We start from the raw sequence: 14,155 nt of genomic DNA, 5'->3' as shown, positions 1-14,155 counted from the left end.
CTGATCTCGATGTAATAGGGAGCGAGCTCACTGCTCGTCTCGAGCTATCGATTAGCTGCTACTCTCTTGAAAGATGCTACACTTTCTGCTGCTGTCTAGTTCACAACGGGTAAAAATTGTCCGAACTAATTAATGTCATGAAATGTCAGTTTGACATGGCGTGACAGGCTGCCTTTCAGACTCAGCTGCTCGCTGCTATTAGATGATATGAGCATCAGACAACTTTATTCATATGTTCTCCTCTTCATCCCTGCATTTACTAAAGAGTATTTTCTAGTTAACAATACATTCAGAAATCACATTCAATATATATATTTTTTCACTTTACAGAGCATCTGGTCCCTTTACGTTAGATCAGCAGTCAGGTCGACAGTATTACAAGACGTCAAATCCATAAAACTCTTTTCTTCCCGCTCTAGTTGCTGCTTTCCTCTCCTGAAAGCAACAACTCTTGAGTGCAAGGCCCAAGGGCACTTTCCAGTGCCTCCTGCAGGCTGGAGGTGCAAGCGAGGTGGATATCAGGCGAGGGCAGGGTTGGTCCCGCACTTGAATAGCCAGCCGCCACTCACTCACCGCCGCCAGTCATACGTGAGTAAAGGGCACCCAGGCGAGGTGCCGGAGGTCACTCGGCACTCCATGGAAACATTAATGCTGGTGGGCAGTCAAACCCTCCACGAAAGGGAATGGAGAGAGGGGTAGGACGAAGACATCTTTTGGCATCACTTGCATTAATGCTGGTGGCTTATGGTTCCCAGCTGGACTGCTGGGTAAGGCCAGTGCCCACACCAGAATGTGAGTTTTAAGCCATCTCATCCTACAACTTTTTCACTATGAGGGTAAAGGGCAGGTGTGTGCCACTTTCCTCATCATTGAAGAATCCATGCGGCCATCTTACTATAGACCAATAGATCTTACCACAAACCAATAGATCTTACTACAAACCAGTTAATCGTATCACAAGCCAGTGGTTTTTTACCACAGTCCATTTAATCTTATCACAGACTAGTAGATCTTACCACAAACCAGATCATACACCTGGTGTCATTTCCAAAAGTCCTCCGTATAATTAATTTATGTATTTCAGGTTTTTTTAATCATCCTTGTAAATATCCACATAAAATTGATTGTCATTTTCCCTCCCATTCGCTCCTTAAGACTGGCCTAGATTTTCCGATTGGAATGCCGATGGGAACCCATTTAAAATGAACGTATTGCCCTCGGTGTAACAATTGGAAAACTTCGGGCAATAACTCCTGTTGGAATGCAGTTCCATTGGGGTTGGTCGTCCTGCAGTAGCTTGTCCAAGTGTGAGCCTAGACTGTGCATGTTGATGATAGAGCAACTCAACTAAAGAGGATATCACAGCCATGGCTGATCCGGTCCTCACTCAACGTCCACGTTAGAGGCACTGGCTGGTGATCAGGACCGAGGACCCCACGGCTGATCATTTCCCTTCCTTGGCTCAGCGAGACACAGAGGCCAACTGCACTGTCCCCATCCCCACCCCAACTGAGATCAGCTAAACCAGCACAAACCAGGGATCGAGCTTGGGACCTTGGTGTTTAACATGGCTCAGGCCCGTATGGCATGGTGCATTTACACACCTGCACTAGAATTGTACCATACACTGGCCTATTATAAGTTGCCTTAAGTTGCCATGCAGGTGCAGCGGGCGGTTCAGAAGGCAAATGGTATGTTGGCCTTCATAGCGAGAGGATTTGAGTACAGGAGCAAGGATGTCTTGCTGCAGTTGTACAGGGTCTTGGTGAGACCACACCTTGAGTATTGTGTGCAGTTTTGGTTGCCTTATCTGAGGAAGGATGTTCTTGCCATGGAGAGAGTGCAGCGAAGATTCACCAGACTGATACCTGGGATGGCAGGAATGATGTATGAAGAGAGATTGGGTCGATTGGGCTTGTATTCGCTAGAGTTTAGAAGAATGAGAGGGGATCGCATTGAAACTTATAAAATTCTAACAGGACTAGACAGACTAGATGCAGGAAGGATGTTCCTGATGGCGGGATAGTCCAGAACCAGGGGTCACAGTCTAAGGATAAGGGGTAAGCCATTTAGGACAGAGATGAGGAGGAATTTCTTCACCCAGAGAGTGGTGAATCTGTGGAATTCTCTACCACAGAAGGCAGTGGAGGCCAATTCATTAAATATATTCAAGAAGGAGTTAGATATATTTCTTAAGGCTAAAGGGATCAAGGGATATGGGGAGAAAGCAGGGACAGGGTACTGAATTTGGATGGTCAGCCATGATCGCATTGAATGGCGGAACAGGCTCGAGGGGCTGAATGGCCTGCTCCTGCTCCTATCTTCTATGTTTCTATGTTTCTATGCCTGTAATGTGACCTCAGCAGTTAGTTATAATATAGGTCTAGGTGATCTAAACCAGATAACAATGTAACAGCGACTGTATGTCAAAATTAATTCATTAGTTTTGAAGTGCTTAAGAACATGCAGAAGACATGATAAGATGCTATGCAAATGTAAGTGCGTCCTTTCTTCTTTAGAAGTGAATCACGTGAGTAAGAGTTGTGGGGCTCCCGATGTTCATCTGATTAAATTCAGTCACTGGAAAATTGGGACTGCCACTAACCTCCATGTCTGATTCCCCAATCCATGCTCTCCTTGAGCAAGACTCCATACTGGAAGGGAAGCCTCCCTGAACTGACCCTTTTACATGTAGGCATTAAAGATATCCAAATTGCTGGCTCAGTCGGTAGTGCTCTTGCCTCTGAATCAGAAGATTTTGGGTTCAAGACCCACACTAGAGACCGGAGCACTAAATCTAGGCTGACACTCCAGTGCAGTGCTGAGGGAGCGCTGCACTGTCAGATGAGACATTAAACCAAGGTCCCATCTGCTCTCACAGGTGAATGTAAAAGTTCCCATGGCACTATTTCGAAAAAGGGCAGTGGAGTTCTCCCTAGTGTCCTGGCCAACATTTATCCCTCAACCGACATCGCTAGAACAGATTATCTAGTCATTATGTGATTGCTGTTTGTGGGAGCTTGCTATGTACAAATTGGCTGCCGCGTTTCCTACATTACAAAAGTGACGTCACTTCGAAAGTACTTCATTTGCTGTAAAGCACTTTGGGACGTCCTGAGGTCGTGAAACGTGTGATATAAATGCAAGGCTTTCTTTCTTTAATAAACATGCCACAAAAACAAGAAAATGAGATGTGAAGGAAATACAATGAGGCACGTGAAAAGCGCAATTAAGAGATGCCAATGGATAAAGGATCAGCCCAAGTATTAAAAACATTGACCACAAGACAGAAAGAAAGACGAGCGAGAGAGAAAGGAAAAGGAACAGAAATTAGAAATTCAGATTCGTGCACAGAAAGGAACAAAGAGAGAGAGAATGACAGAAAACAGACAGCGACAAGCAATGGTGACAAACAGAAAGGCACAAACAGGAGAGGGAATGAGACAAGCGGAGATGAATAAAGAGAGAACTAGCTGTGGGTAAAGAGGTTGTTTAGGTGGATGAGAGAGAACACTTCACAGCAGGATACTTCAAAGTAGCTCAACTTAAACACTGGCGTGTAATGCTGATATAACGTGAGCAATATTCAACACTCTGAAGGCACAAGAATGAACATATGTATCTACCACAAAGCCATTTCAATAGGCTTAGCATTTAGCTTATTTTTTATTGTCAATTTTCTCCTCTCGTCTCCTCCCCTCTCTTCAATGTGTTGACTGCTGGTATAGTATGATTCCTGGTTGATGAGCTTCCATCAGTATCTCACCCAAGTGGCCATTCGGATTTGTGAGTCTAGACATTGCATGTGGGCAGGCTGTTTGAAGACAGCCAGCTAGGCCTATCCTGTCCTTAGCTAATGGCGATACATGCACACTACCAGCAGCAGTCACTGGATAGTGATCAGAAATTTGGCTGATTTTTTCCCCTCTCTATCATAGCAGCACTGAGACCAATTGTAACACCTATTCTTACTACCCCAGTTGGGATTGGCTAATTCAGCACAGACTGGAAATTGTAACATAAACTTTCTGGTTGGTTTGACTCAGTTACACACTGGCTTTACCAACTGAGCCATCAGAATTCAGTCCCCAAAAATATTTTTTGGCATATACAGCAGGTGCCCGTAGAGTATCAAGTGTTGCCACAGTGACACCAGAATGAAGAGGAGGTAAAGAAAAGCCAATGAAAGCAGTGGCCCAACCACAGATGGGGACAGCCAGGACTTTCTCAGCCAACATTTTCAACACGTTACTGAAAGAGCCAAAGGCTGGGGTCAGATAATAAAACTGTAGATAAGGTGATGCGACCTGACATTCCAACAGACCGTCTATTCCACCACTCCCACCTGCTGGACCCGTTCTGCTCTCACTCGCAGTGAACGTGAATGTTTACAATGAGTCTCGGAAGGCACTTTTCATTTAGCGCTTCTAAGTCTGGGGTCCCAGGAGTCCAGTATCCATGCACGGGTTTCCCACATTGCTGTAACTGAAACCAGCTCCCTTATGCCAGTGACAGAATCATAGACCCGCAGTTCTGTTTTCCAGATAAGGGAGCCAGTTTTATCGATGTCAATGTAATGTTGGACTCCTACAAACCAAACTGCAGAAGTGCTAAATGCTGGGGTCGTGTTTTTAACCAACCTGTACTAATTGGAGGCTGGACAGACACAAACTCTGGGCTATCCTACGCACGTGTATGGATGTCAAGTGTGAACAGGGGACGGGCTCGGCCATGATGCCCTGGCTCCTCGAATAGCCTGCTGACATTCACGTAACAAGAGCCGCCACTTGATGGAGGTAGCAGAGGGAACCAGTGGCCAAGAAACTGTACGCAGGTGAGAGATTCAATGGGCTCAGGGGAGGAGAGAAAATTGAAGGAGAATATTGTAGAGTAAAAGACAATTGCTTCCCATCCAATAAGGGGAATTAAAGTAATGCAACTCTCCATCCCAGCACGTGACCCCCCTCCCCTCTCTCCCTCCATCCCATATTTGGAGTGTGCCCCACAAGTAGACACACAGCAATTTAATATTGGATTGGATGTGAGGAAAGAAAGATTTGGGGAGATTCAGCCTATAAGAAGATAAGGTAAATGGTAGCTTGATGCATAATCATGTAAGCATGGTCAAGTCACTGGACTGCGGCATGCATTTTTCCATCATAATAAGTTGTGTCCAAACCGTTCTCTCCTGTGTCCCAAGCGTCATAATTTGTAGATCATTGTGGTATTGAGTGAAAGGCTGGCCACCAATAAAAGATGTTTCCAATCTATCAAGTCGTTTGCTAATCCATGATAGTAGTGATTAACAGCAGACTGTTCTCATACATGGGCTGCTCATACAGCGACTGGCGAACCTCCAAGGTTGGGCAGGAGAATTGTGCCAGGTGCCATTGCTAGGAACAAGGCAGGGCCCCCTCGCTTGGCCTGTTCTGCACAGAGAGGCCAATTGTCAAAAAAAAAGCAACAACAGAAGAAAAGGATAGTAAAAGCAGCAAGAAAACACAGAGTAGTGACAGCATCAAAGTCGGTAAATTTAATTATACGTTTTTCCTGCTAAGAGCGCTAACTCAAGTTGGAGTTTGGTTCTACAGGTGCCAGCATGTGGTATCTTGCCCAAGTGACTGTTCTTTACGTGAGAGCCAAAACAGTCAGACTATTTAACTCCACTGGGTGTTGCAGCTGAGCCCAATCCTGCTCACACCTGATCCCCAGCCAGCCGGAATCGCTAGATAGGGAACAAGAGCTGGAGGGACAGTGACTAAATTGTTTTTACCCCTCAACCAACGCCGCCAAAACAGATTAACTGGTCATTACCTCATTACAGTTTGTGGGATCTTGCTGTGCACAAACTAGTTGTCACGTTTGCCTAAATAGCAACAGTGACTACACTTCAGAAATGGTCCATTGGCGGGGAAGCACTTTGGGGGGTCCTGAGGATGTGAAATGTGCTGCACAAGTACAAGTCCATTCTTATCCTTCCCGACCTTGGTATCGGCCTGCACTAGGACCATAGCCCCTCACTTGGGTACCCTATTCAAAAAAAACGATCTGCCTGGTTTTTTTTCCAGTGCTGGATGGAACATCGACGGATTAGAAATATCCCAGGTGAGCACAGATGTAAAAATAAACCCGTGGGGGAGGGAAGAATCCAATCAAAGCACAGGAAATGCTTTGCAGTCATTTTCTGTCATGCAAAAAGCCACTTGTGTGACCTACCAAAACATATTAAACACCCTTCAAAATATTCTTTCCAAATGTCATGGTCCAATAAGCAATATTGCAAAGCTCCGCTTATTTTCCATGAACTGTTGGTTTCCTAGGAATTAATTAGCATCACCTGTGTTAATTATACCAGCAAACCAATCAGCGAGTCTTTTGCTAATTAGGTTTCCTTCATTAAGGCCGGAAATTGCCATGGTGACAAGTCACCTGGGGAAAATTATGAGGTAACAGATACTTGTGCCGATTTAATAAAAAATATTTTTTAAATTTTTTTTTAAAAGAGCGATACAGCTTGTTTATCTCTGAAGGGAAAAGAAACACAAATATCCAATTAGGTTTTTTTAAGACCCTGGGGTTTCCAAACACATTGGACTCTTCTGGCAATTACTAATTTTAATTTAGAAAACTTTTTGTAATTTGGTTTGTCACTGGATGTTTACAATGCAGCAAAATTCTTTCATCTAGACTTTAACAGCCAGGATTCTAAACAGATGGACAAGACCTTCCCCATTGTCTACCCCTAGGATCAGCCATTGCTCACGAGGGACTTTCAACATGTCCATTATTTCTATATATATATATATATATCGTAATTTTATAACATATTAAAAATCTTGCATCACACTTCCTGTCAACATTTTACATTCTAAAATTCCTGTGTCCATATTTATAATGGGGACTGCCTATGTAAACTTATCGCACTGTGATTACACCCTCTTCCTGTTGGAGGCACTGCTGTGCTACCACCTGCGTGTTTGCAGAGGCAGTTTGCATTTTAAATGTGGACATATGATTTAATAATGGAATTATAAAATAAGGACAGAATGTGCGACTTTAAAATAGCAACTAACTAAAACATGCAGGACCTGTTCCAATTCTCTAACCTCGCTTTACCTGAAGAGTGAAGTGATCTGACATATTTCAATGTGATATGATGGTATTTTTTTTTAATTCATTCTCAGGAAATGGACATTGCTGGCAAGTCTTGCATTTATTGCCCATCCCTAGTTGCTGTTAAGAAGGTGGTGGTGGTGGCTCGCTGCAGTCCGTGTGGTGAAGGTACTCCCACAGTGAGGGAGGGTGGGAGTTCCAGGATTTTGACCCAGCAACGATGAAGGAATGGCGATATACTTCCAAGCCGGGATGGTGTGTGACTTGGAGGGGAACAAGTATTTTATCTTATTATTCATTTTAAATACTGAAATTCTACACCTGATAGAGAGTTGCGTTAAAAAAATTAATACGGGTCGACCATCTCATCTCCCGCCTCATTTATAATTAGAATGAAAACACTGAGGAGTTGAAATTCAACTTCAGCGCGGACACAAAGCAGGCAGTAAAGGATTGAGCACTCGTTATACACCAAATCCGATTTTACTTACCATCGACATCAATGGAAAGGAAATTCGGGCGGGGTATATAACGGACAGCTGATCCGCTACTTCACTCCCAAACTCTTCAAACGTAAGTAAGACTTTTGTCTGTGTTGGGTGAATGGCCTGATCACAGTTTAGCTTCTGACTCTGGGAAGGCAATTAGAAGCTGACAGCAGTGTCTTGTCACCACGTGTCCCGGAGTGTGTGTGCTCCACCTCCCCCTACTTCAAGAACTAACCTCATTCTCCAGGTGCAACGTGTTGGAAATATCAGCACATCAGCAAACAGCCCAAGTGCTTTTGTATCTTTGCCTCCTTATTTTGACAGAAAAGTCAAAAGGTATTTGCAAAAGCAATAGCCCATGGAGACACCAGAATATGATTCCCAATGTGAATATGTATGATTTGAGCTAATATCTCAGTCAGTGAGTTACCTGGGTTAAAAGACCTTACAGTTGAAAGCAATTTACTTTAGTAGAGATTAACAGAAAGCAAGTACAGTAAAAAATAATTATGGCTTTATTAACTTTAAGGTCTGTAACCTCCTTTCCCTGCTCTGTTTTGTAGATGGAGTTTTTACATAAGTTTTTTCCCTTCCTCTCCTAACAGTGCAGTCTTGTGATGCGGTAATTTCACAGGTACAGACCATCCTCCTAAATCTCACAAAGTGAACCTGCTTCACGTGTGAGGCGAGGCAGTGAATATCGGTGGGCTATCAATCGCTGACGGCAGGTGGCAGCCGATCTCGTCTTCATCCACAATGTCCAGACAAGTACACACTCCAGCACAGGTGAATGGACTCTGACCAGGAGCGGAAATGCTGGCCAATATTTTACCCCTCCCTAAACCCCGGGAGGCTGAGGGCAATTGGAGTGTGCACCCGCTGTCCGGCCTAGGTCAGCATAAGACTAGGAATTGAATTTGGGATGTGCCTGGACTGCATGGCCTTGTACCATAATGTGTCATAACTTTATAATTAATTGTACCAGAAAGACCTTAATTATTCCTGTGTAACAACTACTTGCATTTATATAGGTTGGGGAAATTCCCAGAAAAGATAAGGCTGTGTGATGCCCCTCATGGTTGAACAACCTGCGACCACCCACTAGACTCACACGTGGAAGGGTGACCAGTATCTGTGCAACTGCATCCCAGTGAGTTTCAGTATCTTCAGGGGTGAGGAATGGAGATAGAAAATTGGGAGGGGAGAGAAATCCATTTTGGGAGGTAGCGCAAATTGGCCGATAGTGAATCAGCAGCATGTTTTACGCTCCACCTGATATTCTTTTCAGTTGTTGGAAAAGATTCGCTTTTGTCTGTTTTGTGCTACCGCCAAGGTAGATTTTGCGCCCCCCCCCCAACGTCTCAAGAGTTTTGAGTATACGTTGCACTTCCAGACTCCAGGATACACTTGGAGATCTGGTTCTATTCCAGATTTTACAGCACAGGGCATCCAGCTCTAGCCATCAGGCATTTACTAATGGGAAAATTAACAGCATTAAAAAAATACATGAGGTTCAAATTATTCAACTCATTAAAAATTGCAGATAACAAATTGTTCTCTTTGTCCCTTCTCTCATTCCAATTGATAATGCTGAGACTTAAAAAACAATGTCACTTCTGAAAATATTAATTAATTGAGATTGTACCATTCTGTTTTGCAGAATGTAAAAGACACACTTTGTATTTTACAAGGTTTGACTGACCATGCACCCATATAATCAAATGATGGATCTGCTTGTAAACACACCAAGATAAACCTTGAATATCGCCATCTGCAATTCAGTTTCAAAAACAATGGTTAATATTGAATAATTATTCATGTTTTCTTGTCTATTTCTATTATATGAATCCTTTTGTTTGTAAGAGTTGATGATTATCTGAGAGGAGTTCCTGATCCTAACAGTGTGAGGGAGCTGGATTAACATCAGTAGAGATACTGCCAGTAACACACGGTGCTGGGGGAGTGGGGTTACTGAGTGACAGTGTGAGGGAGCTGGATTAACATCAGTAGAGATACAATCAGTAACATAGGGCCCTGGCTGGGTGGGGTTACTGAGTGACAGTGTGAGGGAGCTGGATTAACATCAGTAGAGATACAGTCGGTAACACAGGGCCCTGGGCAGGGGTTACTGGGTGACAGTGTGAGGGAGCTGGATTAACATCAGTAAAGATACAGTCAGTAACACAGAGCCCTGGGTACGGGTTACTGAGTGACAGTGAGAGAGACCTGGATTATCAGGAGAGATACAAACCTAGGAATTACTGTTTGCAGTGTAACCCATCTTTCTGCGGTAATGACTATCTCTATTGATGTTAATGCAGCTCTCTCACACTGCCAGGCTCAGGAACTCCTCCCAGCCAAGTCCCCCAATATCATTATTAACATGAACTGTTTAAATTAAAATATTCAAAAGGGAATAGATGGAATTTAAAAAGCACATTAAAATTTAACCACTCATTGCGAACTGTTTTGTTTTTAAATGGGACATTTTTGTGATACCCAGTATCTCGCTGGTCTTATTAATGATGGTGGGTCCCACTCTCATTGTAAGTCTGTCTTCATCAGTGTATTTGCTTAAACTCTTTCTGAAATGCTGAACTTCAACTTATTGTTACATTACTGCTTCTGCGAATAAACAAGACTGTACATATTCTGTCATATTCACTGAACGGCCACAGAAATATTAGCACGGAGAGACTTTGGTGGGTTAAGTGGCTTTTGAAAGCCTTTTCACCAAGCCTGACTTGACAGTTCTCCAGCTCTGAGTGTTCAGCCTTGTTCAGACAGCCCTGATGGACCCCAGTCATACAGGGAGACCGTTCTGACGCTTCCCACTTATGACATGATTGATTTTCTTTCAGCGGCCCTTCACTCAGGTCCTGGCTGTACCTGCCTGACTGAACCCCCGGCTCATTCTGACCTCGACATATGGCCGACTGTGCTGCTCAGAACTGATGACGGCAGAGTACTAAGAAAATCAATAGCACCTGTCAGTCAGCACCGAAACAAACAGCTTTAAAAAAACAATCACGACACAGGCTGTCGCACAGCACTTCCAAGCTCTACACTTGAGAAATCAGCAAATTCCCTTATTTCGTTCCCACTGTCCCTATTCTCTGCCTTACTATAATAGCCATGTTATGCAAGAACACTGTTACTTTACTGTAAACGATTCAGTGTGCTTTTATTTTCCCTTTCCTCCTCTCGTCTCCAAGTCAATCAACCTTATCTCCTCACACTTTTGGTCAAGACCCTATAAAGATTGATCACTTTCTAACCTACTTCAGAGGTGGTTTTAAGAAGGATAAGTTTAAAGTGCACCAAGTTCTTGCGTCGAATGAGTGCAAGCACGGCCATTAGAAAGACAATACACCCCCTCTCGCCGAGTACATTTGCACATTTAGTTTTTTCTAATTGTCCTTTTTTATCCTCCAATTTCCCCCCTCCCCCTTCTTTTGCTTTGCAAAGACGCTGGCTCGTAACGGTGTGCATTCCACAGACGACCTCAACACTCCGATTGATAGTGAATGCCAGCAGGTCATTCAACCGTGGAAGGCGTCACGGCCGAGCCTGATTATGTCCTCACCAATTGGCCAACTTGCCCACTTTCCAGAAGGAGTCACGGGATAACGATTAACGAGAGCGAACCTTGGCTGATTGTTCCTTTTCCCTGGTCCGGTGAGGTGCTGAGGCCAATTTTAGTACCTCTACTGGTGGCACGGCAGAGGATGAACCGTGGTAGATCGTGTAAATTAAATAAATAGGACCTATGTGTTGTTGAATCTAACTGGCGTCTGATAATTGGAGGTCCTACAGAGGAAGGAACTGTGTCCAGCTGGGTAAACTCCAAGGCCATATACAATCCCAAGGTGGACCAGATTTCCTACCACTGTAAAAAAAAATCCTAGCTACCCAAACAACTTATGCACCGCCCAATGTGGCACTGAGCCACACAGGTCCAGAAGGCCTCAGATTCAATCTCTCATCTGCGCTAATCTCAGCTAGGCTAACAGCGGCAACACAACAACTGGCCTCGCTGCACTTGATGCTGAAGAAGGGAAAAATACCAATTAGGGTTTCGCCCTCTTGAATGCTGGAAGGAGCACATGCGTAGACATTGGGCGAGGACATGATTGGGCGTAGGTGTGATCCTTCTCCCCTACTCCCCACCAACCCCGTGGTCGAATACCCTGTCGAAACTCAATAATTAAGACTCACACATGAAAGGTGATGTCTATTATGAGGTGCCCATGGAACCATATGCCAGTAACAGTTGGCGCCTTCCAGAAAGGAGAACAAGAACAAAAATAAAGAATGATCCATTTTACAAAGAAAAAAGAAAAAAAATTTGCATTTATATAGCGCCTTTCAAGCCTCAGGACGTCCCAAATTGCTTTACAGCCAATTAAGTACTTTTTGAAGGGCAGTCACTGTTGTAATGTAGGAAACGCGGCAGCCAATTTGTGCACAGCAAGCTCCCACAAACAGCAATGTGATGATGAGCAGATAATCTGTTTTAATTGTTGGTTGAAGGATGAATATTGGCCTGGACACCAGGGATAACTCCCCTGCTCTTCTTCAAAATAGTGCCAGGGGGCATTTTACGTCCACCTGAGGGAGCAGACAGGGCCTCGGTTTAACGTCTCATCTGAAAGCTGGTATCTCCGATAGTGCAGCGCTCCCTCAGCACTGCACTGAAATATCAGCCTAAGTTATTTTAAGTCCTGCTGCATAAAAAAAACTTTCCTACAGTGCGACAATCCTCCCCCAAGCATACATACCAGGTTGGCTTTTAACCTGCAAACTAACAGAACAAAATCTTTGTGTTTCTCAAGTTCTGAAATCAACTGGTACTGAGTTTAGAAAATGTTTGCACAGTATTCCGCTCAATATAATTTCAGATAGGGCATTGTAGCCTCCTCCCATAATTAACCTTTGACACAGGGGCCCCAACAAAGCCTCCGGGCTGCCTCTGATTTGTATCATCCCCATTAAGCAACATCCATCAATACTAATTTAAGTACACTAGGAATCAATTGGTGCCTGAGAAAATGTCCCCAATAAAAGAATGCTCTTTCCCACCAACACCGCCGCTCCTCCCCCCACCTCGCACACACACATTAAGCACATTGCCATTAAGTGGCTTGAACCGTATTTAATTTATCTCAATCTCAAGGGCTCACAAGCTTTCTTGTTCTAAAGCAGGCACTGTAACTGTGGGTGAGGAAATTGGAAGAGCAACAGAAAATGGTAGCAGCATCTGTAAAGAGAAAGGACGAGCTCACATTTCAGATGTAGACCCTTTGTCAGATCACGCAACATGTTAACCTGAATTTTCCATTTCTGATGTTGAGAGACCTGTTCTCGATTTCTAGTATTTAATGTTTTTTTTTTCCTTTTGGCATAAGGAAAAGCCTTTAATTATCAGCTCCTGCCACCTCCCCCCTCGAAGGCGCTGACTAGTGCCAGGGTACGGGCCTGTGTGTTCTGATATCCCTCTCAAACCTCAAATAGTGGTGTTTTTACAGGGTGTCAGCTGTGGCTTAGTTGGTATCACTCTCACTTCTGAGTCAGAAATTCTGGTTCAAGTCCTACTCCAGAGACTTGATTACAATCTAGGATGACGCTCTAGTGGAGTGCTGCACTGTTGGAGGCGCCGTCTTTCAGATGACACGTTAAACCGAGGCACCATCTTCCCTCTCAGGTGGACGTAAAAGATCCCATGATGCTATTCGAAAAAGAGCTGGGGAAATGTCCCCGGTGTCCTGGTCAACATTTATCCCTTAACCAACATCGCTATAAACAGATAAGGTCATTATCATGTTGCTGTTTGTGGGACCTTGCTGTGCGCAAATTGGCTGCCACGTTTCCTACATTACAATAGTGACCACACTTCAGAAGTACTTCACTGGCTGAGGCTGTGAAAGGCACTACGTTTCTACAGTAGTGTAAGTTTATTTCTTTATTATATATATAATATATACACACAGTATATATTAAACAGCACTTTTACAAAAGCATTGCTTTTACAATACAATAAGCTTTACATGCACTGCTGTTAAATGAGTGCCCCTTATAATTGCACATGTAACTGTCAGCTTTACACTGAGGAGGGATAGTCTATACATCAATAATTGTGTAACATCACTGACACATTAATAGTACTGTTCTTTTTTCACCCTGAAAATGAAGCTTTCGCTCTCCAAGCAGGAATGCTTTGTCATTGCCTTCATGAAACCCATTTTGTGGTGATTCATCGCAGCTATCACACAGTTATCATAGTTGCAATTATTAGGATAGCGAACAAAACAGATGGTGCAATTGTCAGGGCTTTATTCAATGAGATATATTGGTTGAACGTATATATAACATTAAGACATCCCCAATATTAATAGCAACAAATAATTCAAAGGAAATTTATAACTCGCTGTGGCATTTGGCCATCTCTCACTGCCTGGCAGCGTCACACTGAACTGACTGGCATGTTATCTTGTTTACCAGCGAATGTTTATGAAGGTGGCAAATCGTCAGTATCTCCCTTTATTGAAATTGTC

At 43.7% G+C, this 14,155-nt stretch overlaps 1 protein-coding gene and 1 long non-coding RNA gene across 7 annotated transcripts in view; one reads left to right on the top strand and one right to left on the bottom strand.

Annotated features, from left to right (window-relative positions):
- ebf1a (EBF transcription factor 1a) overlaps positions 1-14,155 on the bottom strand; it is a 699,375-nt gene that overhangs the window by 548,656 nt on the left and 136,564 nt on the right. The window lies entirely within an intron of this gene.
- On the top strand, positions 5,338-10,866 carry LOC147113774 (uncharacterized). The gene is made up of 3 exons (XR_015079268.1): positions 5,338-6,105; positions 7,185-7,368; positions 8,207-10,866. It is a non-coding gene; the product is annotated as an uncharacterized LOC147113774 (long non-coding RNA).

Source organism: Somniosus microcephalus, chromosome 8, assembly GCF_052327205.1.
Source record: "Somniosus microcephalus isolate GS21.2 chromosome 8, FLI_Smic_1.0, whole genome shotgun sequence".
Taxonomy (NCBI): domain Eukaryota; kingdom Metazoa; phylum Chordata; class Chondrichthyes; order Squaliformes; family Somniosidae; genus Somniosus; species Somniosus microcephalus.
This window is presented reverse-complemented; position numbering and strand designations above follow the sequence as displayed.